The sequence below is a fragment of the Schistocerca serialis genome, chromosome 4 (genome assembly GCF_023864345.2).
Source record: "Schistocerca serialis cubense isolate TAMUIC-IGC-003099 chromosome 4, iqSchSeri2.2, whole genome shotgun sequence".
NCBI classification, from domain to species: Eukaryota; Metazoa; Arthropoda; class Insecta; order Orthoptera; family Acrididae; genus Schistocerca; species Schistocerca serialis.
In genome coordinates, this window is record NC_064641.1 from 229012679 (window position 1) to 229037548 (window position 24870).

The 24870-nt window shown below is 43.3% G+C and overlaps 1 pseudogene; it reads right to left on the reverse strand.

Moving 5' to 3' along the window:
• Window positions 1–14249: 14249 nt before the first annotated feature.
• LOC126475668 (5S ribosomal RNA) lies at window positions 14250–14367 on the reverse strand (annotated as a pseudogene).
• Window positions 14368–24870: the final 10503 nt, after the last annotated feature.

Sequence of the window (24870 nt, forward strand, 5' to 3'; positions counted from 1 at the left end):
GGTTACGTAAAATGAAGGTGAAAGGGGTAGAAAGGAAAGGAAAGGGAGGGAACTATTGATGTCAGCTGCATTGGGGCTTTATGGGGAATCTATGGCGACTAGTAAACATGTGTGTGGGACCATGATTCGAACGCGCTCACTAGGTAATTGCATTAACCTCTGCGCAAGCTGAACACGGTGACACAGTGCTTAGCGCCCTTGCGTGGACTATTTCAGAACGTCTCGCGGCGACACACATTTCCACCTAGCGCCATCTATCCGCAGTTCCCGTCTATGTCCTGCATGCTCAATAGTTTGAGATTCACATGTAGGTCGAATATAATTGTGCATCCGCACTGAAAGTCGTCGATTCATTACCCATCGAGGCGAATCAATTATATGAAATCATGGTGTTGTTTCTTTCGGACATAATATGTGTTACAGCTGCCACATGCAGCTGACACACGTCCGAATGAACAGACACCACGCATTCATTAAATGCATAACGCCTCTAAGCAGACACTTAGAAATATTGTTTCTAACATTAACATGTAAACTGCAGCATGTCTAACAGAGGTAAGATTTGGGTACCAGTCCGGGAAACTGTCTAAAAACCGTGGCCGGGCCACGGACCCTGTTCGGTGACACGTCGTGCGGATTCCATCCGAGGACAGCGCACCTTCTCGTACTGGAAAAGATGCTTTAAAACGCACGGTTCTCAGGGCGGCTGATTCTTTGTTTGATCGTGACGAAATTACCTCATCGAGAGTTTGATAACATCTAAATGAATAGAAGTACTAGCAGCATATCCCTGCTCAATTAATGAGTCTGGGTTGACACCAGCCACGCAGCAGTATAAATTTCAGTGTGTTCAGCGTTCAGTTGCACAAGTTGAAGCGATAACAGAACAAATATTTCACATTACAGGTAGGTGTATTGGTATAACTAATATAAGACACACATTTCTTAGCGTTCTTTAAAGAAACAGTGACTGTACTGTAAATGGAACTATGTTTAAGATAAATGCAGGAATGTACTTCGGTCTTCAATAATAACACGTTTCCTTTAAAAGACAGGGAGCTAACAAAAAAGATGGAGTATATATATGAAAAGAGACAACCAGTTCTGACTAAAGCCAGTTACTTACTTCTACTCAGCTCATTTTGAAGGAAAATATTCGTATCACAAAATCACCTACATGACTTTTGCCCAAAGCAATACCAACACTCATAAACCACGATCGAAAAAAAAAAAATTTTTTAATGTTACAACCATTACTCAAAAAGCAACCTTTCGACAGTTTGCAAAGAAATGCTATTAATGAAGCATCAAGAGCACATAGTAAGTCTATAATTTAATGTTACTCCGTGTTCTTATCACACTGATATAGACAATTTCTATTTCCATGCACTAGAATTTCATTCTTTCAGCACATAGAACACCTGTTTATGATGATGAGAATGTGCTACTGAAGAAGCATATAAAGGAACATAACGCACAAAAGAAGAATTTTGCAATTAGAAAATTTAGTTGCTGGTTTGAAAAAAAGACTATGTAACTAGTTTGCTGAGGTTCCAACAGTTGTTGAGAAGTGTCTTACTTATAAACAGTGACCGTCGTTTTACAGCGACTGAATTTGGGGAATGAACTGTGTGAAAGTTAAACAACTGCTTCTCAAGCATTATTTTATCTGCAGAATAAATCATTAATGTAAATCTAAATCTTTTGAGCAGAGAGATAAAGTTATCTTACAATTACACAACAAGTTTATTTTATTGAAAGGTCAGTAAAAACACTGTAAAAATTAAATGTCAACATAGCATTGTAAAAACAAACTGTCAATAAATTATTTTGGTGTCTTGTAAATAATAATAATTATTATTATTACTGAATTACTTGTGTTGATTAAGTGTATTATACGATGGGCGTTTGAAAAGTCCGTGCAAAGTCCGAGAGATGGCTCCACTGGAGCGCATCGAGGTCATGTTTAGTTAGTAGCATCTTGGAAAGAACGCACACCAGGTTTCAGCCATATTGGTCTATTTCTTTGTGTTTCGCATTCGTGTGAATCAAGGAAGTTGAGTGATTGTCAAAAAATGGACGAAAAACAATTTCGTGTGGTGATTAAACATTCCTTGAGAAAGGCAAAACGCCTTAGGACATTAACGAGAAGCTTGAAAAACATTACGGTGACTTTGCACCTCCAATTAGAACAGTTTATAAGTGGTTTCAAAATTTTCGGAGTGGCCATATGGGCACAAATGATGCTGAACGTTCTGGACGCCCCATGGAGGTTACGAATCCAGAAATCATTGACAAAATCCATGATATGGTGACGAATGACAGAAGAGTTAAGGTATATGAGATTCCTAGTGCTGTGGGCATCTCGAATGAACGGGTACATAATATTTTGCATAAACATATGGACATGAGAAAGCTATCCACAAGATGGGTTCCGCGATTGCTCACACTTGACCAAAAACGGAATCGTGTGAAGTGTTGCAAGGATTGTTGTTTGCAGCTGTTCAAGAAGAATCCGCAGGACTTTAAGCGTCGTTTCGTCACTATGGATGAAACATGGATACATTACCATACTCCTGAGACAGAAAACAATAATCTAAACAATGGGTTACCAAGGGAGAATCTGCACCAAAAAAGGTGAAGACCATTCCTTCAGCTGGAAAGGTTATGGCGACTATCTTTTCGGATTCGCAAGGGATAATCCTCATCGACTATCTGGAAAAGGTAAAACTAATACAGATGCATATTATTCATCGTTAGTGTGGACCGTTTGAAAACCGAGTTACAAGAAAAACGCTGGCCATTGGACCGCAAAAAAGTCGTTTCCCATCACAACAATGCACCAGCACACACCTCAGCAGTTGTGGTCGCAAAATTAATGGAAATAGGATTCCAACTCATTTCACATCTCCCCTATTCTCCAGACTTGGCACCCTCGGACTACTATTTGTTCCCCAATTTGAAGAAATGGCTGGCGGGACAAAGATTTTATTCAAACGAGGAGGTGATTGCAACAACTAATAGCTATTTTGCAGACTTGGACAATTTCTATTATTAGGAAGGGATCAACAACTTAGAACAGTATTGGACGAAGTGTATAAGTCTATGTCGAAAAATAAAAAATGTTTACCCCAAACACGTAAGTAGTTTTTATCTTTGTAGGGACTTTTCAAACGCCCCTCGTACAACTTTTGAAAATATTCTCGTCCATAGTGGACTGGTTTATGTGCTGTGACTGTAAGCTTAATATATAAACAAAAATATAGAACTTCTCCGCCCACCCCCGCTTCTACTAGCTGACAACAACGCGTTTCGAAGTTTTAACTTCAGTTGATACCTCCTCAAACTGCATTTATTTACATTCCGTCAGCGAGCAACAACGGAAATTATCGAGGAGGAACGAATATATTTTGAATCTTTTTCAGTTTTATCTGCATCGAAACGTTTATCCAAATTTCGACTAAAACATTCCTTGTTGCCGCCAGTGTACACGGAAACCACCGCTGTTTACTGTTTTTCTGAGAAAAAATAAAGCTGGCGTGAGCCATTTCAAATTAGTTCAAAAAATGGCTCTAAGCACTATGGGACTTAACGTCTGAGGTCATCAGTCCCCTAGACTTAGAACTACTTAAACCTAACTAACCTTAGGGACAACACACACATCCATGCCCGAGGCATGAGTCGAACCTGCGACCGTAGCAGCCACGTGGTTCCGGTCTGAAGCGCCTAGAACCGCTCGTCCACGGCGGCCGGCCTGCAAATTAGTCAAAGGCAATTTCAAGGCGGCATGACACAGCGGAAGACGCCCTTGACGAAAGAAAAAAATGGTGGACTGGATTTCAATTCGCTTCAAACCTGGCAGACGTATAGCGGCTTTATGAAACTTTAACTCATTGGCGTGGTAACCGGATAATGTTGGCAGTTCAGGCTGTAGGGTCGCCGTAAGGTGCTGCGACATTTCTTGCCGGCCTGCAAATTAGTCAAAGGCAATTTCAAGGCGGCATGACAAAGCGGATGACGCCCTTGACGAAAGAAAAAAATGGTGGAATGGATTTCAATTCGCTTCAAACCTGGCAGACGTATAGCGGCTTTATGAAACTTTAACGCATTGGCGTGGTAACCGGATAATGTTGGCAGTTCAGGCTGTAGGGTCGCCGTAAGGTGCTGCGACATTTCTTGGCGCGCGTGTAGCAGCCACGTGCGCAGCCCGTTTCTCAGAGTAGTAAACAAAGCACTGCGCAAGTCGCCAGCGTGGAAGGCGGTGCGTCAGCAGTTCGGCCGTGGTGCTGGCAGACGCCACGCCACGCCGCGCAGCGTAGCGCTGGCGTCGCCTGGCCGAAGGACGCGTCTCGCTGTAGTCTGGAACTACTCAGACTTCAGTTCGTTCACGTACTGGATGCTCGGTGGCTCAGAATTCGCTTCCTTAGTCAGTGCGTCAGTACTGGCTTTCAGAGCAGCATGTTTCATGAGCAAGGTGTAACATTGCGCAACAACTGAAACGCCGAAATTCGGTTTTAAGTCACGTTGCACGATTGAGCTGTGAGATTTAACACCGCTGGTCTCAGATTCACAATATTCAACCACACTCTAAACTACTTCAACTGCTGCCATGTGGGTTTATTGTCTCCATTTAACTCGCTATGATACCCATGTGATCAAGCTTATTACTGATGGACATTGCCGTCCACAGTATGTATCCAACCACATTTTCACTGAAAGCGTTTTAAAAGTAGCCAGGAAACTGAAGACTAGTCAGACCGCTATCCAAGAAGAACGCTGCTATGGCACAGTCTGACTTTCACCCTTTTTGTATCCTTACGACATCGTCCAAGACCGTGTACCAGTTATCTACGAATATCCTGCTGTAGGAACATCAATAAGTGCCCCGCATAAATCGTAATATATCTGCTGTAATTAACGAAACAGCTGACAGGCTACCTATTGGATAAAGAAAAGGTGACTATCGAGTGCCTCTTAGGTTTGGCAAAACATACAGTAATTCTCACTTCGAATTGCAATGATTTCGCTCGTTACTGGTGTCTCACCAGCAGTATTTCATCTCTAGGACCACAAACACGCATAAGGAACAGGTGGTTTTGCTGTTCACCGCGCGGGATTAGCCGAGTGGTCATAGGCGCTGCAGTCATGGACTGTGCGGCTGGTCCCGGCGGAGGTTCGAGTCCTCCCTCAGGCATGGGTGCCTGTGTGTTTGTCCTTAGGATAATTTAGGTTAAGTAGTGTGTAAGCTTAGGGACTGATGATCTTAGCAGTTAAGCCCCATACGATTTCACACACATTTGAACATTTTTTGTTTTACTGTTCCCAAGAGTGATGCCAGTTGCGATACTTTTCATGTTGTACGTCAATGACGTGACATTAGCAACCATTGCCGGCCGCGTTGGTTGAGCGGTTCTAGGCGCTACAGTCTGGAACCGCGCTGCTGCTACGGTCGCAGGTTCGAATCCTGCCTCGGGCATGGATGTGTATGATGTCCTTAGGTTAGTTAGGTTTAAGTAGTTCTAAGTTCTAGGGGACTGATGACCACAGCAGTTAAGTCCCATAGTGCTCAGAGCCATTTGAACCACTTTTTTAGCAACCATTCCACAACAAATGTTAAACCTAAGAAGTCTAGTCTGATAATCCCGAAATTTCAGAATTCGCTATTATCTTTCATTCTTAATCGAACAAATATAAATTTCTCCTCCTCAGCGAAAAGTCAAAGATAATAGTAGATGGAAGCCTAAACTGTGCTGAATGCCCAGCTACAGACTGTAAGAGAGCATTAGCGTCTTTTCGAGACCTACAAACAAATAAATAGCTTTTCCATTTGGACGTGAAAAAGGAGCTCCTACAGAAGCTTGTGTTACAGCAATGTTAGTCTACAACGTCACTCTCAGGAAGGATTGAAGCATTTCATTTGATATATTTTTGACGATCGTCATTTTGATCATATTTCACCATTATATCGCTTTTATTTATGTGATAACTAGCTGGGATACCCGGCTTCGCCCAGGGAGTCAGTAATCGAATTTTTCAATTTAAGCAACAGAATTCTGGTGTTTCTGCAGTGATTTTTTTCGCTTTGCAAAATTAGCAGATGTTATCCATTACGGTGTTTATGTTTATTATATAAGTTCGTCGGGTCCTAGTGGAATGCTTCATTTGTTGCACTTTACTTGTCCGCGCTTCTCGTAGGATGATATTTTCATGGCTGGCTTCAGTTCGCAGACTTTTATTGTAAGATTGTGTCGCAATTCTTGATTCTTCAATCCGTTCATTTCGTTGTTCTTTGGTTTCTCACTTCTCGCGGTGCTCATTGTCGTTCGTAGGAAACTTAAACGTTCTTCGCGCTCTTCGTCAGTTTCGTTTATTCGTTGTTGTTTTTGTTTCTGCCATTTTGTTTCAGAAGACAAGATGCCCTCCTCTTTTCCGTTGGGCCCTGTCTAAAATATAAATCAAATCAACATTTTTGCTAACAAATACACTAATTACGCTTTACACACTTTATTTTAGATATGTAGTCAGTCACAGTGTCACTTTGACTACTCACACTCCACCGTTTTTTTTTTGTCACTCATTGGACTACTTTTTCGGTTCCTCCGTTCGTCACTGATAAGAAACTGACGTTAGAACCCGCTACGGCTCTTGCTTGATGTCGCCCTCCTAACGGGCAGTCCCACCAGTGGCTCATTCCAAAACATACCAAAAAGGCTTCGAAGGGTGCACAATGTTCCAGAACATTCTACAACATTCGAGAGTGTTCTGGAGTCCCGAACATTCTGGAATCTTCCCGAATGTCCCAGACTATTCCCATACATTCAGTAATAGCCCGGACCATTGTGGAACATTCCGGGACGTTCTGGGATGTTGTGGAATGCTCTCGAATACTCTCGAATGTTCTGGAATGTTCTAGAAATTTCTGGAGAGCGGAACTTCCCAGCCTTTATATCTTTTACTTCAGGTAAAAACGCGAATCTTCTTCATGGATAGGGGATAGACGGCTACCACACCATATAACTCCCTTCACCGTACCAGGACTCGTTTCTGAATTTTAGCGGCACGCACATTGAACATTTACTTTTATAATACATATTCATTACTCGTATGAAAAACTAGCTTTATATGCCGGTAGTAACGAAGTGCACCACGTGATCACAAACAAATTTAATTAATTCTTTGTGGAAGTCCGCTTCTCAATACCAATACGCTCCCAGCATGTACCACACATGTAGCTAGTTAAAGAATCGTATTGAAATTGCCCGGTGTAAAACAATGATAGGGAAGACGATATAAACACCTCCGTAGCTGTATTGCTGCGGTGTTGATAAAAATATTATGTTCTGACTTGATATGAAAGGCGAAATTTAACTTTTTCAAGGAAGAGGTTACCTCACTATTACGAGCCAAGATATTGATGCAGGTTAGGGATTTCAAATTTATTCTCTGTTAAATTTAAACTATAACTGGTCTGGCTTTAATCCAATGAATTTCCAATATACGGTAAGACTGTTTGAAACTATTTACTATAATTATATTGCCGGCTGAAGCCCTTACAGATTAATAATTTCAATCGTTACGACAAACGGAAGACAGATGGCAAAAAGAATCTCTGTACCAATGTCATTCTTAGGCTCTTAATTCTTTCACACGGAGGAATAAGAAATAGGCAGACACACGGACATTTAATACAAATATTACACTCCTGGAAATTGAAATAAGAACACCGTGAATTCATTGTCCCAGGAAGGGGAAACTTTATTGACACATTCCTGGGGTCAGATACATCACATGATCACACTGACAGAACCACAGGCACATAGACACAGGCAACAGAGCATGCACAATGTCGGCACTAGTACAGTGTATATCCACCTTTCGCAGCAATGCAGGCTGCTATTCTCCCATGGAGACGATCGTAGAGATGCTGGATGTAGTCCTGTGGAACGGCTTGCCATGCCATTTCCACCTGGCGCCTCAGTTGGACCAGCGTTCGTGCTGGACGTGCAGACCGCGAGAGACGACGCTTCATCCAGTCCCAAACATGCTCAATGGGGGACAGATCCGGAGATCTTGCTGGCCAGGGTAGTTGACTTACACCTTCTAGAGCACGTTGGGTGGCACGGGATACATGCGGACGTGCATTGTCCTGTTGGAACAGCAAGTTCCCTTGCCGGTCTAGGAATGGTAGAACGATGGGTTCGATGACGGTTTGGATGTACCGTGCACTATTCAGTGTCCCCTCGACGATCACCAGTGGTGTACGGCCAGTGTAGGAGATCGCTCCCCACACCATGATGCCGGGTGTTGGCCCTGTGTGCCTCGGTCGTATGCAGTCCTGATTGTGGAGCTCACCTGCACGGCGCCAAACACGCATACGACCATCATTGGCACCAAGGCAGAAGCGACTCTCATCGCTGAAGGCGACACGTCTCCATTCGTCCCTCCATTCACGCCTGTCGCGACACCACTGGAGGCGGGCTGCACGATGTTGGGGCGTGAGCGGAAGACGGCCTAACGGTGTGCGGGACCGTAGCCCAGCTTCATGGAGACGGTTGCGAATGGTCCTCGCCGATACCCCAGGAGCAACAGTGTCCCTAATTTGCTGGGAAGTGGCGGTGCGGTCCCCTACGGCACTGCGTAGGATCCTACGGTCTTGGCGTGCATCCGTGCGTCGCTGCGGTCCGGTCCCAGGTCGACGAGCACGTGCACCTTCCGCCGACCACTGGCGACAACATCGATGTACTGTGGAGACCTCACGCCCCACGTGTTGAGCAATTCGGCGGTACGTCCACCCGGCCTCCCGCATGCCCACTATATGCCCTCGCTCAAAGTCCGTCAACTGCACATACGGTTCACGTCCACGCTGTCGCGGCATGCTACCAGTGTTAAAGACTGCGATGGAGCTCCGTATGCCACGGCAAACTGGCTGACACTGACGGCGGCGGTGCACAAATGCTGCGCAGGCAGCTAGCGCCATTCGACGGCCAACACCGCGGTTCCTGGTGTGTCCGCTGTGCCGTGCGTGTGATCATTGCTTGTACAGCCCTCTCGCAGTGTCCGGAGCAAGTATGGTTGGTCTGACACACCGGTGTCAATGTGTTCTTTTTTCCATTTCCAGGAGTGTATAAACCAACACTTACATGTATGAGCTGTGCAGAAACTACGTCTGTAGCCTTTCGCTTCCAGAGCAAGAGTGTAAAACACTTTTCTATACATCAAAGACACGGAGTTTTTTTTAAAGAGGTTCTCCTACGTATATCTCGCGAAGAGACCATGAGGATGAAATCAGAAGGATTAGAGCCCACATGTGGGTTTTTTAGGTTAGAGAATTCCCTCCCTAGGCCCGACAAGGCGCCTCCTGAGACGCACAAGGAAGGAGTAGGCAAAATGCAACAGGGAATAACAATATTAATGTGCTAATAGTAAACTGCAGGAGCGTCTATAGAAAGGTCCCAGAACTACTCTCATTAATAAACGGTCACAACGCCCATATAATACTAGGGACAGAAAGTTGGCTGAAACCAGACGTAAACAGTAATGAAAACCTAAACTCAGATTGGAATGTATACCGCAGAGACAGGCTGGACAGTGAAGGGGGAGGCGTGTTTATAGCTATAAGAAGTGCAATAATATCGAAGGAAATTGACGCAGATTCGAAATGTGAAATAATATGCGTGAAGTTCACGGTTAAAGCAGGCTCAGACATGGTAATTGGATGTCTCTATAGGCCCCCTGGCTCAGCAGCTGTTGTGGCTGAGCACCTGAAGCATAACTTGGATAATATTTCGAGTAGATGTCCCCACCATGTTATAGTTCTGGGTGGATATTTTAATTTGCTGGATATAGACTGGGAGACTCAAACGTTCATAACGGGTGGCAGGGACAAAGAATCCAGTGAAATTTTTTTAAGTGCTTTATCTGAAAACTACCTTGAGCAGTTAAACAGAGAACCGACTCGTGGCGATAACATATTAGACCTTCTGGTGACAAACAGACCCGAACTATTTGAAACAGTTAACGCAGAACAGGGAATCAGCGATCATAAAGCGGTTACTGCATCGATGATTTCAGCCGTAAATAGAAATATTAAAAAAGGTAGGAAGATTTTTCTGTTTAGCAAAAGTGACATAAAGCAGATTACAGAGTGCCTGACGGCTCAACACAAAAATTTTGTCTCAAGTACAGATAGTGTTGAGGATCAGTGCACAAAGTTCAAAACCATCGTACAATATGCGTTAGATGAGTATGTGCCAAGCAAGATCGTAAGAGATGGAAAAGAGCCACCGTGGTACAACAATCGAGTTAGGAAACTGCTGCGGAAGCAAAGGGAACTTCACAGCAAACATAAACATAGCCAAAGCCTCCAGACAAACAAAAATTACGCGAAGCGAAATGTAGTGTGAGGAGGGCTATGCGAGAGGCGTTTAATGAATTCGAAAGTAAAGTTCTATGTACTGACTTGGCAGAAAATCCTAAGAAATTCTGGTCTTATGTCAAAGCGGTAGGTGGCTCAAAACAAAATGTCCAGACACTCTGTGACCAAAATGATACTGAAACAGAGGATGACAGACTAAAGGCCGAAATATTAAATGTCTTTTTACAAAGCTGTTTCACAGAGTAAGACTGCACTGTAGTTCCTTCTCTAGATTGTCGCACAGATGACAAAATGGTAGATATCGAAATAGACGACATAGGGATAGAGAAACAATTAAAATCGCTCAAAAAAGGAAAGGCCACTGAATCTGATGGGATACCAGTTCGATTTTACACAGAGTACGCGAAGGAACTTGCCCCTCTTCTTGCAGCGGTGTACCGTAGGTCTCTAGAAGAGCGTAGCGTTCCAAAGGATTGGAAAAGGGCACAGGTCATCCCCATTTTCAAGAAGGGACGTCGAACAGATGTGCAGAACTATAGACCTATATCTCTAACGTCGATCAGTAGTAGAATTTTGGAACACGTATTATGTTCGAGTATAATGACTTTTCTGGAGACTGGAAATCTGCTCTGTAGGAATCAGCATGGGTTTCGAAAAAGACGGTCGTGTGAAACCCAGCTCGCGCTATTCGTCCACGGGACTCAGAGGGCCATAGACACGGGTTCACAGGTAGATGCCGTGTTTCTTGACTTCCGCAAGGCGTTTGATACAGTTCCCCACAGTCGTTTAATGAACAAAGTGAGAGCATATGGACTATCAGACCAATTGTGTGATTGGATTGAAGAGTTCCTAGATAACAGAACGCAGTATGTCATTCTCAATGGAGAGAAGTCTTCCGAAGAAAGAGTGATTTCAGGTGTGCCGCAGGGGAGTGTCATAGGACCGTTGCTATTCACAATATACATAAATGACCTTGCGGATGACATCGGAAGTTCACTGAGGCTTTTTGCGGATGATGCTGTGGTGTATCGAGAGGTTGTAACAATGGAAAATTGTACTGAAATGCAGGAGGATCTGCAGCGAATAGACGCATGGTGCAGGGAATGGCAATTGAATCTCAATGTAGACAAGTGTAATGTGCTGCGAATACATAGAAAGATAGTTCCCTTATCATTTAGCTACAAAATAGCAGGTCATCAACGGGAAGCAGTTAATTCCATAAATTATCTGGGAGTACGCATTAGGAGTGATTTAAAATGCAATGATCATATAAAGTTGATCATCGGTAAAGCAGATGCCAGACTGAGATTCATTGGAAGAATCCTAAGGAAATGCAACCCGAAAACAAAGGAAGTAGGTTTCAGTACGCTTGTTCGCCCACTGCTTGAATACTGCTCAACAGTGTGGGATCCATACCAGATAGGGTTGATATAAGAGATAGAGAAGATCCAACGGAGAGCAGCGCGCTTCGTTACAGGATCATTTAGTAATCGCGAAAGCATTACGGAGACGATAGATAAACTCCAGTGGAAGGCTCTGCAGGAGCGACGCTCAGTAGCTCGGTACGGGCTTTTGTTAAAGTTTCGAGAACATACCTGCACCGAAGAGTCAAGCAATATATCGCTCCCTCCTACGTATATCTCGCGAGGAGACCATGATGATAATATCAGAGAGATTAGAGCCCACATAGAGACATACCGACAATCCTTCTTTCCACGAACAATACGAGACTGGAATAGAAGGGAGAACCGATAGAGGTACTCAGGGTACCCTCCGCCACACACCGTCAGGTGGCTTGCGGAGTATGGATGTAGATGTAGATGTAGATGTAGAGGCATACCGACAATCTTTCTTTCCACGTACAGTACGAGACTGGGATAGAAGGGAGAACCGATAGAGGTACTCAAGGTACTCTCCGCCACACACCGTCAGGTGGCTTGCGGAGTATTGATGTATATGTAGATATTGGTAGTCATGGACTGTGCGGCTGGTCCCGGCGGAGGTTCTAGTCCTCCCTCGGGCATGGGTGTGTGTGTTTGTCCTTAGGATAATTTAGGTTAAGTAGTGTGTAAGCTTAGGGACTGATACCTTAGCAGTTACGTCCCTTAAGATTTTACACACATTTGAACATTTTTAGATATTGGTAGCTTCTATGGACTATTACAATACATATGACACATAATTACACTTATTCTTTCACACACAGTATTAGCTACTAAGTTCAGCGTCTCTTGGGCCTTTACGGTTTGAAATTTATTTATGTCGGTGGGTAATCGGCGTTTTTAGATTAATACGCAGTTTTTTCGTTATTACACATGTTTCATGGCACACGCTTTTGATAGAATTTTTCCAGGTGAAGGTACATCATCTCGCTGTTATTATTGCGATCTTCAGTTCGAAAACTAATTTGATGGAGCTCTCCAAGTTAGTCCATTCTGTGGAAGCCTTGGCATTTCTCCACAGCTACGGCAACCTACGTTCCTTTTCAACGTGCTAACTAAATTCGAGCCTTGGTTTCTATCTGCAATTTTTAATCCTCCACCACCGACACTTCTGTTACCAAATAAACCATTCCTTGATGCTTCAGGATGCACCCTGCCAACCGATCTTTTAGTCAAGATGTGCCATACATTCGATTTATTACCTCCTCATTACTCATTCCAACCGCCCATCTAATTTTCAGCATCTTTCCCTAGCACAACATTCCTTCTATTCTGTTCTTGTCTGAAGTGTTTATCATTCATGTTTCACTTCTGTACAGGAGTACATTCACAGGCCTGTATCTAGGGGGAGAGGGGGGGGGGGGGATCAAATGGCTCTAAGTACTATGGGACTTAACATCTGAGGTCATCAGTCCCCTAGACTTAGAACTACTTAAACCTAACTTACCTAAGGACTTCACACACATCCATGCCCGATGCAGGATTCGAACCTGCGACAGTAGCAGCAGCGCGGTTCCGGAATGAATTGCCTAGAACCGCTCTGCAGAGCGGCCGGAAAGGAGGGGGGGGGGGGGGGGGGGGTGAGGAGAAGGGAGAAGGCAAACCGGTGTATCGCAGTTCAGTGGGCGCCAAATTCTTATTATTGAAGAAAAAAAACTTTGTTTCACAAAGCTGCTAGCATCTAGCGCACGTTGGTGTATCGATTATTTACATGATTTTGAAACGCATTTCTGTTGAGTTTTGAATATTTTTGAACATATTCTAAGTTGATTTCTGAACGAATAATAAGTTGACTCTTGAATGCGTGCATAGTGCACACAATATCACTACCAGGGGAATCTCCGTCGCTTCTAGAAATAAAAAAAACTTTCCCCCAGACAAAAAGGGACGGGGCTATATGAGCTGAGCCGAATAATCCCGAAAGGGTAAATGCCAATCGCTGTTTATTTATATTGTTTATTGGGTGTGCGAACGATAAGCGTTATCTATAATTACTAGAAACATCCATAGATTCAGACTACCAGAGCGAAAATAAACGACTAACTGAAATAACAAGTAAGAAAGATTACATACTATCTTCTCGGTTTATCCATGAATGAAATTTTGACAGAAAATGTTTGCCAGATCGTTACACTACTAAGGGCCAACAGCTATTTAAGTTCTGTTCTCGGAACAGCGAGGAAAACGCGTTGTACGAACACGTAATAACGCCTAAGAAACTAAAGTCCTCCCGAACAGGTCATGAAGGCCCAAAGGTACCGATCGGTCGCCGTGTCATGGTCAGCCCACAGGCGTCACTGGATGCGGATATGGAGGGACATGTGGTCAGCACACCGCTCTGCCGGCCGTATGTCAGTTTCCGAGACCCGAGCCGCTACTTCTCAATCAAGTAGCTCCTCAGTTTGCCTCACAAGGGCTGAGTGCACCCCGCTTGCCAACAGCGCTCGGCAGACCGGATGGTCACCCATCCGAGTGCTAGCCCAGCCCGATAGCGCTTAACTTAGGTGATCTGACGGGAACCGGTGGTACCACTGTGGCAAGGCCGTTGGCAATAACGCCTCACCGGAGAATAAATGCGGAACAACTGAACCGGTGATTCTGGCAGGGTTACTGAAGTTAAGTTTTGACAATGGCAGGAATGTTTACAGAATAAGTATTGATGTTTTTTTTTTTTTTTTTTTTTTTTTTTTTTTTTTTTTTTTTTTAAGGACGAGGAAAGAGAAGGAACGGGAACATCACACAAATTATATAGAAGAAAGGAACGGGAACATCACACAAATTATATAGAAGAATGTGAGAATGTGACGACTAAGAATTTACATAAAAATTTCGTACCACTACTACTTACCGATCTCGTGCTTGAGAAATATGAAGCTGTCTCCAAACATAAAACTTTTTGTTTGTTTCTTAACAGGCATTTCATATTGGTACTTCGTGAATTATAATTTGTCGTATTATTAATGTAAATGAGGTAGATAAAAATAACCATTTGTGCCGAAATAGTGTCGCTTATTTGGCGTGTGTTACAGCTCGTGCAAAATTAGAAAGGCCTGTTTCGTTTTATCCTGCAGACAGTGACAAAATAGACGTAATCAAATCGAGAAACCACACCAGTGTTGGGTACTATTCGCTTTAACAGCTTTTTCAGTATTAGACAACATTTTGATTTTTCGTGTAGCAAAACGTTTGACTCACTTTGATGATGTAATAGATTCTTCCGCATTAAGGAAAGCACGCCGTGAAAAGCTGTAGCAAGATTAGAGAGAAAAAAAATGCTAGGACTTAAGGATTGAAGAAATATGTGCCTTCTTCCTTCCTCTTGTCTTTACTGGTTTTATGTTTCCTAGATTTAATTTTATGTCACATAAAAGAGAAAGTTATTAGCTAACAGGCAATCAAGAGTGCATATTTCCTGAAGAGTTCTTACTCTCCCGGTCACAAATAGTCCCACCCACTACTCATTGTGAGTTTTTTATAAGGGGGGGGGGGGGGGGACCGGCCGACTGGGAGCAGGAGAGGCAACACAGGACACACCAATTCTCACTGTACTGAATATAGGCTTGACGGCTTCCGTTACACAATATAAACGCGTGAATTCCACAGAGCAAAATTCAGTGACGTGCGATAGAAGACTACTGCGTGAAGAGACGTGGCACTGCACTTTGGCACACTTAACGACCAAATACCATGTCTTAAATTTCTACGAACATGTTTTATATATCAAGCTCTTCACAAACAGGTGCGCTGCAAAATGAACATATTTTTGAGAAATTAATTTTTTAAAATATTTGACATCCTATCTCAAACGCGGAGAGGGGGGGGGGGGGGGGCGCCAGTATCAAGTTTTTGCCCTGGTTCGGAAATACAGTAGATTTGATTCTGTGCACACCTACAGGCACATCCAAACACTTAAATTTGTGTTAGATGATAACAAATTGGTCTTTTCCAGAAATGCTTTTCTTGCTGTAGCGACACGAAATTTCTTATCTCAGTTATCGGCATTTATTTTGCTGTCCGTATAGCAAAAGTTATACGAGTATGCTACTTTTAGTGTCTGAGTTCTTTATCTAATTCCTTCAGCATCGCTTAACTTACTTCTACTACATTGCTTTAGCTATATTTTACTTTCGTGGATATTCATCTTATAATCTCTTTTAAGACACTATCGATTCCGTTCAATTGCTCTTCCGATTTCTTCGTTGTCTTTGGCAGAATTACAGCGCCATCGGCAAAACCTTTAAGTTTTATTTCTTTTCTCTTAACTTTAATTCCATCTCCAAATTTGTCCTTTAATTCCTTTACTGCTTCCTCAGTGTACAGCTTGAATAACATCAGGGATACCCCTACAACCATATATCACTCCCTGCTCAACCACTGTTTCCCATTCATGTCCTTCGACTCTTACAACTGCAAATCTGGTTTCTGTACAAGTCGTAATTAACCTTTCGCTCCCTGTATTTTACCCTTGCTACCTTCATAAATTCAAAAAGCGTTGTTCAGTCAGCATTGTCAAAAGCTTTCTTTTAATCTACAAATGCTGTAAATGTAAGTTTGCCTTTCTTCAACCAGTCTTCTAAGATAAGTAATTGGGTCAGCATTGCCTCACATGTTTCTACAGTGCCGGCCGGCGTGGCCGAGCGGTTCTAGGCGCTTCAGTTTGGAACCGCGCGACCGCTACGGTCGCAGGTTCGAATCCTGCCTCGGGCATGGATGTGTGTGATGTCCTTAGGTTACCTAGGTTTAAGTAGTTCTAAGTTCTAGGGGACTGATGACCTCAGATGTTAAGTCCCATAGCGCTCAGAGCCATTTTTTTGTTTCTACATTTCTCCAGAACCCAAACTTATTTTCGTGATGTCAATTTTCACCAGTTTTTCCATTCTTCTGCAAATAATTAGTGTCAGTATGAGATTTCCACTCTGCAGCGGAGTGTGCGCTGATATGAAGCGCTTGCCCGCGAAAGGCAAAGGTCCCGAGTTCGAGTCTCGGTCGGGCACACAGTTTTAATCTGCCAGGAAGTTCAATTAGTGTCAGTGTTTTACAACCGCACTTACTTATCCTATGGTTTGGTAGTATTCACAGTTGTCAGAACTTGCCTAGTTAGGAAATGGGATTATTACATTTTTGTGTAAGTCTGACGGTATTTCGTCCGTCTCATATACCTCGCCCACTAGGTGGAATAGTTTTGTCATGGCTGGCTTTCCGGAGGTTCTCTATAATTCCGATGGAATATCATCTACGCCAGGGCCTTGCTTTCACTTGGGTCTTTCAGTGTCCTGCCAAATTCTTCTCGAGGTGTCATGTCTCTCAACTTGATATACTTCCTCTCCTCTTTCTATAACGTTGTCCTCCCACAACTTTTCAATTTTCCCCTCTTTGCTAAGTACTGGCTTTCCATCTGAACTCTTGACGTCCATACAGCTGCTTCTCTTTTCTCCAAAGGTCTCTTTAAGTAACTGTAGTTGGCATCTATCTTTCCCCTAGTTGTACATGTTTCTACAGCCTTGCATTTGTAACGTAGCTATTCATCCTTAGTCATTTTCCATTTTCTGTCAATTTGGTTTTTAGACGTTTGCATTTCATGTCGTCTGCCCCATTTGCTGCATTGCTTATTTTCTCCTTCCATCAGTTAAACTCAGTATCTTCTGGATTATCCAAAGATCTCTACTAGGTCTTGCCTTTTTACGTAGGTGATCCTCTGCTGCCTTCATTATTTCATGTCTCAAAGCTACCCATTCGTCTTTTATTGAATTCCTTTCCGCTGTTTCAATCGGTTGTAACCTATCGCCCCCCCCCCCTGAAACTTACGTGTTTTCTGGTTATTTCATTTCCTCCGGGTACATGTAATTAAATTCCTTCCTTTCTGCAGTTCCTGCAATTTTAATCTACAATTCATAACCAACAAATTAGGATCGAAGTCTATATCTGCCTCTGGAAATGTCTTACAGTTTTAAATCTGGTTTCTAAATATCCGTCTTACAATTATATAATCAGTTTGAAACTTTTCATTGTCTCCAGGTTTCCTCCACGTACACAACCTACTTTCATGAATCTTAAACGAAGCCTTTACAATGATTAAATAATGGTCTGTTCAGAATTCTATCAGGTGGCATCCCCATTCTTTCCCTTCTCCCATTCTATGTTGCACTACTGCTTTTCCTTCTCTTCCTTTTCTACTATCGAACTGTAGTCCCCCGCCACAAACAAATTTTCCGCTCCTTATCCGAAGCGGCGCGCGGTAGCCGCGCAGTCCGAGGCGCCTTCTTGCCGCAGTTCGCGCGGCTCCCCCCGTCGGAGGTTCGAGCCCTCCCTCGGGCATGGTTGTGTGTGTTGTCCTTAGCGTAGATTAGTTTGCGTTAGAGTAAGTAGTGTGTAAGCCTAGGGACCGTTGACGTCAGGAGTTTGGTCCCTTAGGAACTTACCACAAATTTCCAAAAAACTATCTGAAGAACTGCCTGTACCTCATCACATATTCTTTCAAGCTCCTCACCTTTTTGGGATATAGTTGACATATAAAGTTGTACTAATGTGGTGGATATTGATTTTGTATATATTTTGCTGTGACAATACGTCCACTAAACTGTTCATAATAGCTTACCCGGATTAGTATTTTCTTAATTATTATTATGCTTACTTCTCCATCACCCCTATTTGATTTTGTGTTCATAACCATCTACTGACCTTAACACAAGCCGTGTTCTGACTGTAACTGCACTTCACTAGTTCCCTCTATGTTTAACTTCAACCTATACATTTCCCTTTTTAAATTCCGAATAAGGGATCTAACACTTCACACTCCGACCCATCGTGGTGACGACATCTCTTGCACTGCTACACTGTCTAAATGCAGAAAAGCGTAGGGATCTTCATATGCTCTGTCTTCTTTTGCATCTGATCAACGTATAAAGTCTGTCACATCTCCCACCAAACTAAAAGTTCTTGTCTCGTTATAAAATAACATCTCACTGCTTCACATCTACAAATACAGTTACTGTTATAATTGCTGTTATGGCAAATATAATGATTATTATTAGTAATTATAACAGTACTGCTATGATCGCTGCAATTTCTAAATTCTTATTGAGCGGCCCTCCCGTCGGAGGTACGAGTCCTCCCTCGGGCATGGGTGCGTGTGTGTTGTCCTTAGCATATGTCAGTTTAAGTTAGTTTAAGTAGTGTGTAAGTCTAGGGACCGATGACCTCTGAAGTTTGGTCCCTTAGGAATTCACACACACAATTTTATAAATTCGTGATGGCTTCAGATATATCGAAATCTTGGTTCTTATCATGTTGTCACTTCACTTCTACTTCTACCGTTATTTTTATTGTTTTGAATATTGTAATTATTATCACTATTTAAGTAAATTATGATGTAAAAAGTCTTGTGTATTGAAACTCTGTCTGATTTAACGTGGGTCCTGTAGTCTCTAATCTGATAGGTTTAAATACACTACTGGCCACTATAATTGCTACACCACGAAGATGACGTGCTACAGACGCGAAATTTAACCGACAGGAAGAAGATGCTGTGATATGCAAATGATTAGCTTTTCAGAGCATTCACACAAGGTTGGCGCTGGTGGCGACACCTACAACGTGCTGACATGAGCAAAGTTTCCAATCGATTTCTCATACACAAACAGTAGTTGACCGGCGTTGCCTGGTGAAACGTTGTTGTGATGCCTCGTGTTAGGTGGAGAAATGCGTACCATCACGTTTCCGAGTTTGATAAAGGTCGGATTGTAGACTATCGCGATTGCGGTTTATCGTATCGCGACATTGCTGCTCGCGTTGATCGAGATTCAATGACTGTTAGCAGAATATGGAATCGGTGGGTTCAGGAGGGTAATACGGAACGCCGTGCTCGATCCCAACGGCCTCGTATCACTAGCAGTCGAGATGACAGGCATCTTATCCGCATGGCTGTCTGTAACGGATCGTGCAGCCACGTCTCGATCCCTGAGTCAACAGATTGGCACGTTTGCAAGACAACAATCATCTGCACGAACAGTTCGACGACGTTTGCAGCAGCATGGACTATCAGCTCGGAGACAACGGCTGCGGTTACCCTTGACGCTGCATCACAGACAGGATCGCCTGTGATAGTCTACTCAACGACGAACCTGGGTGCACGAATGGCAAAACGTCATTTTTTCGGATGAATCCAGGTTCTGTTTACAGCATCATGATGGTCGCATCCGTGTTTGGCGACATCGCGGTGAACGCACTTTGGAAGCGTGTATTCGTGATAGCCATACTGGCGTATCACCCTATGTGATGGTTACACGTCTCGGTCACCTCTTGTTCGCATTGATGCCACTTTGAACAGTGGACATTACATGTCAGATGTGTTACAACCCGTGTCTCTAACCTTCATTCAATCTCTGCGAAACCCTACATTTCAGCAGGATACTGCATGACCGCATGTTGCAAGTCCTGCGCGGGACTTTCTGGATACAGAAAATGTTCGACTGCTGCCCTGGCCAACACATTCTCCAGATATCTCACTCGTGGAATACGTCTGGTCAATGGTGGCTGAGCAACTGGCTCGTCACAGTACACCAGTCACTACTCTTGATTAACTGTGTTGAAGCTGCATGAGCAGCTGTTCTTGTACACTCCATCCAAGCTCTGTTTGACTCAAGGCCCAGGCGTATCATGGCCGTTATTACGGCCAGAGGTGGTTGTTCTGGGTTCTGATTTCTCGGAATCTATCCACCCAAATTGCGTGAAAATGTAATCACATGTCAGTCCTAGTAGAATATATTTGTCCAGTGAATATCCGTTTATCATCTGTATTTCTTCTTGGCGTAGCAATTTTAATGGCCAGTAGTGTAAATAAATAAAATTAAATGTATTATGAGATATATATTGCTATATGTAAGGCCAACGTATGGTATAAAAGAAGCTCTGTAGGTCCTAATCGGGTCATTCTTTTTTTCTTTCTCTTCCCTAGCGTTCATCCAGTATAGTACGGGGTTCACTTTCTCAGGATTTAGCAGATTTATTTAATTATTTAACTCTGTGGTCGGATGTCCTTCGTGACACCACAGGCGTCAAGGTGATCTAATGGGGGGAAGTCATGTTCACTATCTATCTGTCTATTTCTTGCTGTATTTTACTCCTTTGTGTAAATGTCGTACTTTATGAAGCGGAATTTCGGGCAATCGCAGGTTGCTTCTTCGTGTGCAAGCTTGTAAAAATGGGTTCTCGTATCAGGCTTATATCTGACGTTCTCTTTAAATAAAGAGTATTGACCATGATGTCATTTTCATCAAATGGTTTAATTTCGAATTTCGACTCACTCTCACAGTTGATAAAAATGTTCACATACATTAACGATGACGTAATAGTGCAAAGAGCGATCTTAACACTTATCTGCTTCCTAGCATACCTGGAAACCAAATGAAGCGTCTGCTTTGAGAAGTCAAGAAACATACAAGACCTCCAGGTTCAGGCTGGAGCTATTATTCTGGTTCCGGGTTTTTGTTTACACGTTTTTAAGAAAGGTTTTAACATTGTAGAAATTAGCAAAATACAAAACGTGTAAGTTGTGAATAAGGGCTACAGTCGTTATCAGCATTTACTTATGAGAATATGATTTTCTGTGTTGTGATGTCAATTGAATGAAAAAAATGGTTGAAATGGCTCTGAGCACTATGCGACTTAATTTCTGAGGTCATCAATCGCCTAGAACTTAGAACTAATTAAACCTAACTAACCTATGGACATCACACACATCCATGCCCGAGGCAGGATTCGAACCTGCGACCGTAGCTGTCACTCGGTTCCAGACTGTAGCGCCCAGAACCGCACGGCCACTCCGGCCGGCTGTCAATTGAATAGTTAATTTGACTAGGGGGTGATTTCCACTCTGATCGTCAAACAGATGTTTTGCAGTTTTGTGTTTTAATATGAATGAGTTACATACGTTTTATGTTCAGTATCAGAAATAAGAAATAGTAAAGGGAATTTTAGTGTTAACAGTTTCATGAATTAAGTTTGTTTCTGTAGCCAAAATGACTTCACAATTTTCACATTTTAGATATGATTATTTTCTATTTGGGGTAGAACTGACGAAAACTAAAATCGTTTCCGTTTGTCAATCTGTTACGCTTTCGGATGTGACATCTAGTTCAAAACGTAATTCAGTTTACAATAGGCTTAACGAGACAATTCGTAACCTTCGTCTTTTGGCTTATTATTGAATGTAAGATGGGTATTTCCATGTTGTTGAAGTTCAGATATTTGGTTGCCTGTAATACGTCCTTTGCTCATTTCGTAATTTGTATTTTCTAAATAACTGCGTATTTGCAAATTCGGTTGTATCGTAAGTTCATATTAATGGAAATTTTCAATAGTTGGTAAAATCTTACTTAACTGATATTATATTTATTGGATATGATTCTCATGGTTCTTACAGAGTGCCTAAAATGTTATTTACCGAAATGTTGTATGAATACATTAAGTGCTAAGATATGTATCCACTCGTGATCGAAAGGGTGAACTGAAAAGCTTTAGCGAATGTTTCGATACCGTGACCATAATGTTACGTAGCAGGACAACACATCACTCACGCGTCCCTTATTACTTGCACTTAAGTCCAGTTTCTAATTAGAGTGCCGCCCATAAGGACAGAGGTGTTGGAACGAGAAAATGCGCTTGCAGACGTTTCCCGGTGGTACACCCCACCTGAGAGCCTGTCCCTTCTGCGCGCCCCTCGCACCGCAGTAAACAGCGGTTTGGGGGTCTGACGTGCGCCTGACGCCGGAGCTGTTGCCAAGCGGCTGCGCCGTGCTCGCGGCAGCTCGAGTCAAACGGCTGCTCCTGGCGGGCCACCGGGTCGTTGCCAAGGCTTTTCTGCTGCGGAGGCGGCGGAGCCTTTGTGCTGCAATCCCGCTAACTTTTCCTCACTTAAGCACTGCGCAGTCTGCCTCGATGCGAGCACTGTCGACGCCCGGGTGCGGAAAACATTGCTTTAGGCTTCCACAAACCAGCAAAATATGTGGCGACTAGTGAAAACGAACGACACGTCTCAGTTAAAATGGCGCAAATGGTAGTATAAGTTCATGGGTGTCCACGGCTAGTACCTGTCTGAATTAAATTCTTTTCCATTAAACATATGAATAAATTTGGCCTTCAATCTCGGAATAACTAATTGAATCACGTTCTATGATATTTAAGACGCTATGAAGCCTTCTGCACTTGGTTTGACTCTTTCAGCGCCTATCTTTTTATTGATGTTAACAAAGACGGTATTGTTCAAATCTGTGTGAAATCTTATGGGACTTAACTGCTAAGGTCATCAGTCCCTAAGCTTACACATTACTTAACCTAAATTATCCTAAGGACAAACACACACACCCGTGCCCGAGGGAGGGCTCGACCTCCACCGGGACCAACCGGCTGGTATTGTTTAGAACTACTTAAACCTAACTAACCTAAGGACAGCACACAACACCCAGCCATCACGAGGCAGAGAAAATCCCTGACCCCGCCGGGAATCGAACCCGGGAACCCGGGCGTGGGAAGCGAGAACGCTACCGCACGACCACGAGATCGGGCCGCAACACTCAGTTTAAAGACGTAACGTGGTGTAAAAATTAGCTTTCAACAAACCGAAGGTTAAACTTAGTGTACGAAAATGTTACTGGAAAACCGTTTGACCCAGTTAAAGCCGGCCGCTGTGGCCGAGCGGTTCTAGCCGCTTCAGTCCACAACCGCGCTGCTGCTACGGTCGCAGGTTCGAATCCTGCCCCGCGCATGGAAGTGTGTGATGTTCTTAGATTAGTTAGGTTTAAGTAGTTCTACGTTCTAGGGAACTGATGACCTCAGATGTTAAGTGCCATAGTGCTTAGAGCCATTTGAACCATTTGAGCCCAGTTAAAGGTATAAACGTAGAATCGACACTAAATCGCTAAAAAATGGCTCCGAGCACTATGGGACTTAACATCTGAGGTCATCAGCCCTCTAGAACTTAGAATTACTGAAACCTAACTAACCTAAGGACATCACACACATCCATGCCCAAGGCAGGGTTCGAACCTGCGACCATAGCAGCCGCGTGGTTCCGGACTGAAGCGCCTAGAACCGCTCGACCACAGTGGCCAGCCTAAATCGCTATATGTGATGTATATTTTCCTGTTAATTTCATAGAAGAGATCCACGATTACATCTAATCACGGGTAATTTGGAAGAAGTCTTGGGTATCGAAGTCTCGTGTGCACTACGAGCGACCTATATCGAATGCCTCGCTGTCGAACCGCTGGCAACATAAAAAGATAATAGACGAACGCTTCGTGAACTGACGGAAATGATCAATGGACACATAATATTACTCGTTCAAGTGACAGTGCTTTAGCAAAGAAAAAGAGTAATTTTACACACTTCACTCTCAGCGACTACTTCACCGTGAACAATGCCACATGTGGTATAGGCAGCCGGCAGCATTCCCTGGATATACTCAGAAATATGGGAATAGTTTCAGGTGGAAGATATTTTCCTTACAGGCATAAATCACGGAAGTATTCGTACTGTAAACAGTTCATGTCTTCCCCCCGGATGACCTTCTCTCTTAATAGACGAATTCAATGACTTCCGTAAACGTTCTGTGTTTTGCGTGTGGATACATGGATCGTCGGATAAAACGAACTCTATAGAGTGGCTGACGACATCGTGGTCGATATCTTCTTTTCGCAAACTGCGATACGACTTCATCCCATCTGTTATGGCTGTCGTAGCACGTAAAATAAAACTCTCTACCAGGGGTACTAAAGTTGCCTTATCCCAGAGAGTACACAACAAGAAGAAAGGACTTTTTCGATTCTCCCCCTATTCCACCAAAGACCCAAATGTCTTTGATTTCGTTTCTCAGGAGACATCCTTTGCCGCATGCCGTATTTACGAGCCGCGAGGTGCGATTCGGTAATTTCTACGGTTTGCTGTGGCTACCGAAGGTGACACTTTCGCGTGTGACAATGACGTAACACACTTCACGACAGAAACCTCAGTAGTTTCACATACTCGTGCCAGGCACTTCACTTTCAGGAACTGTGG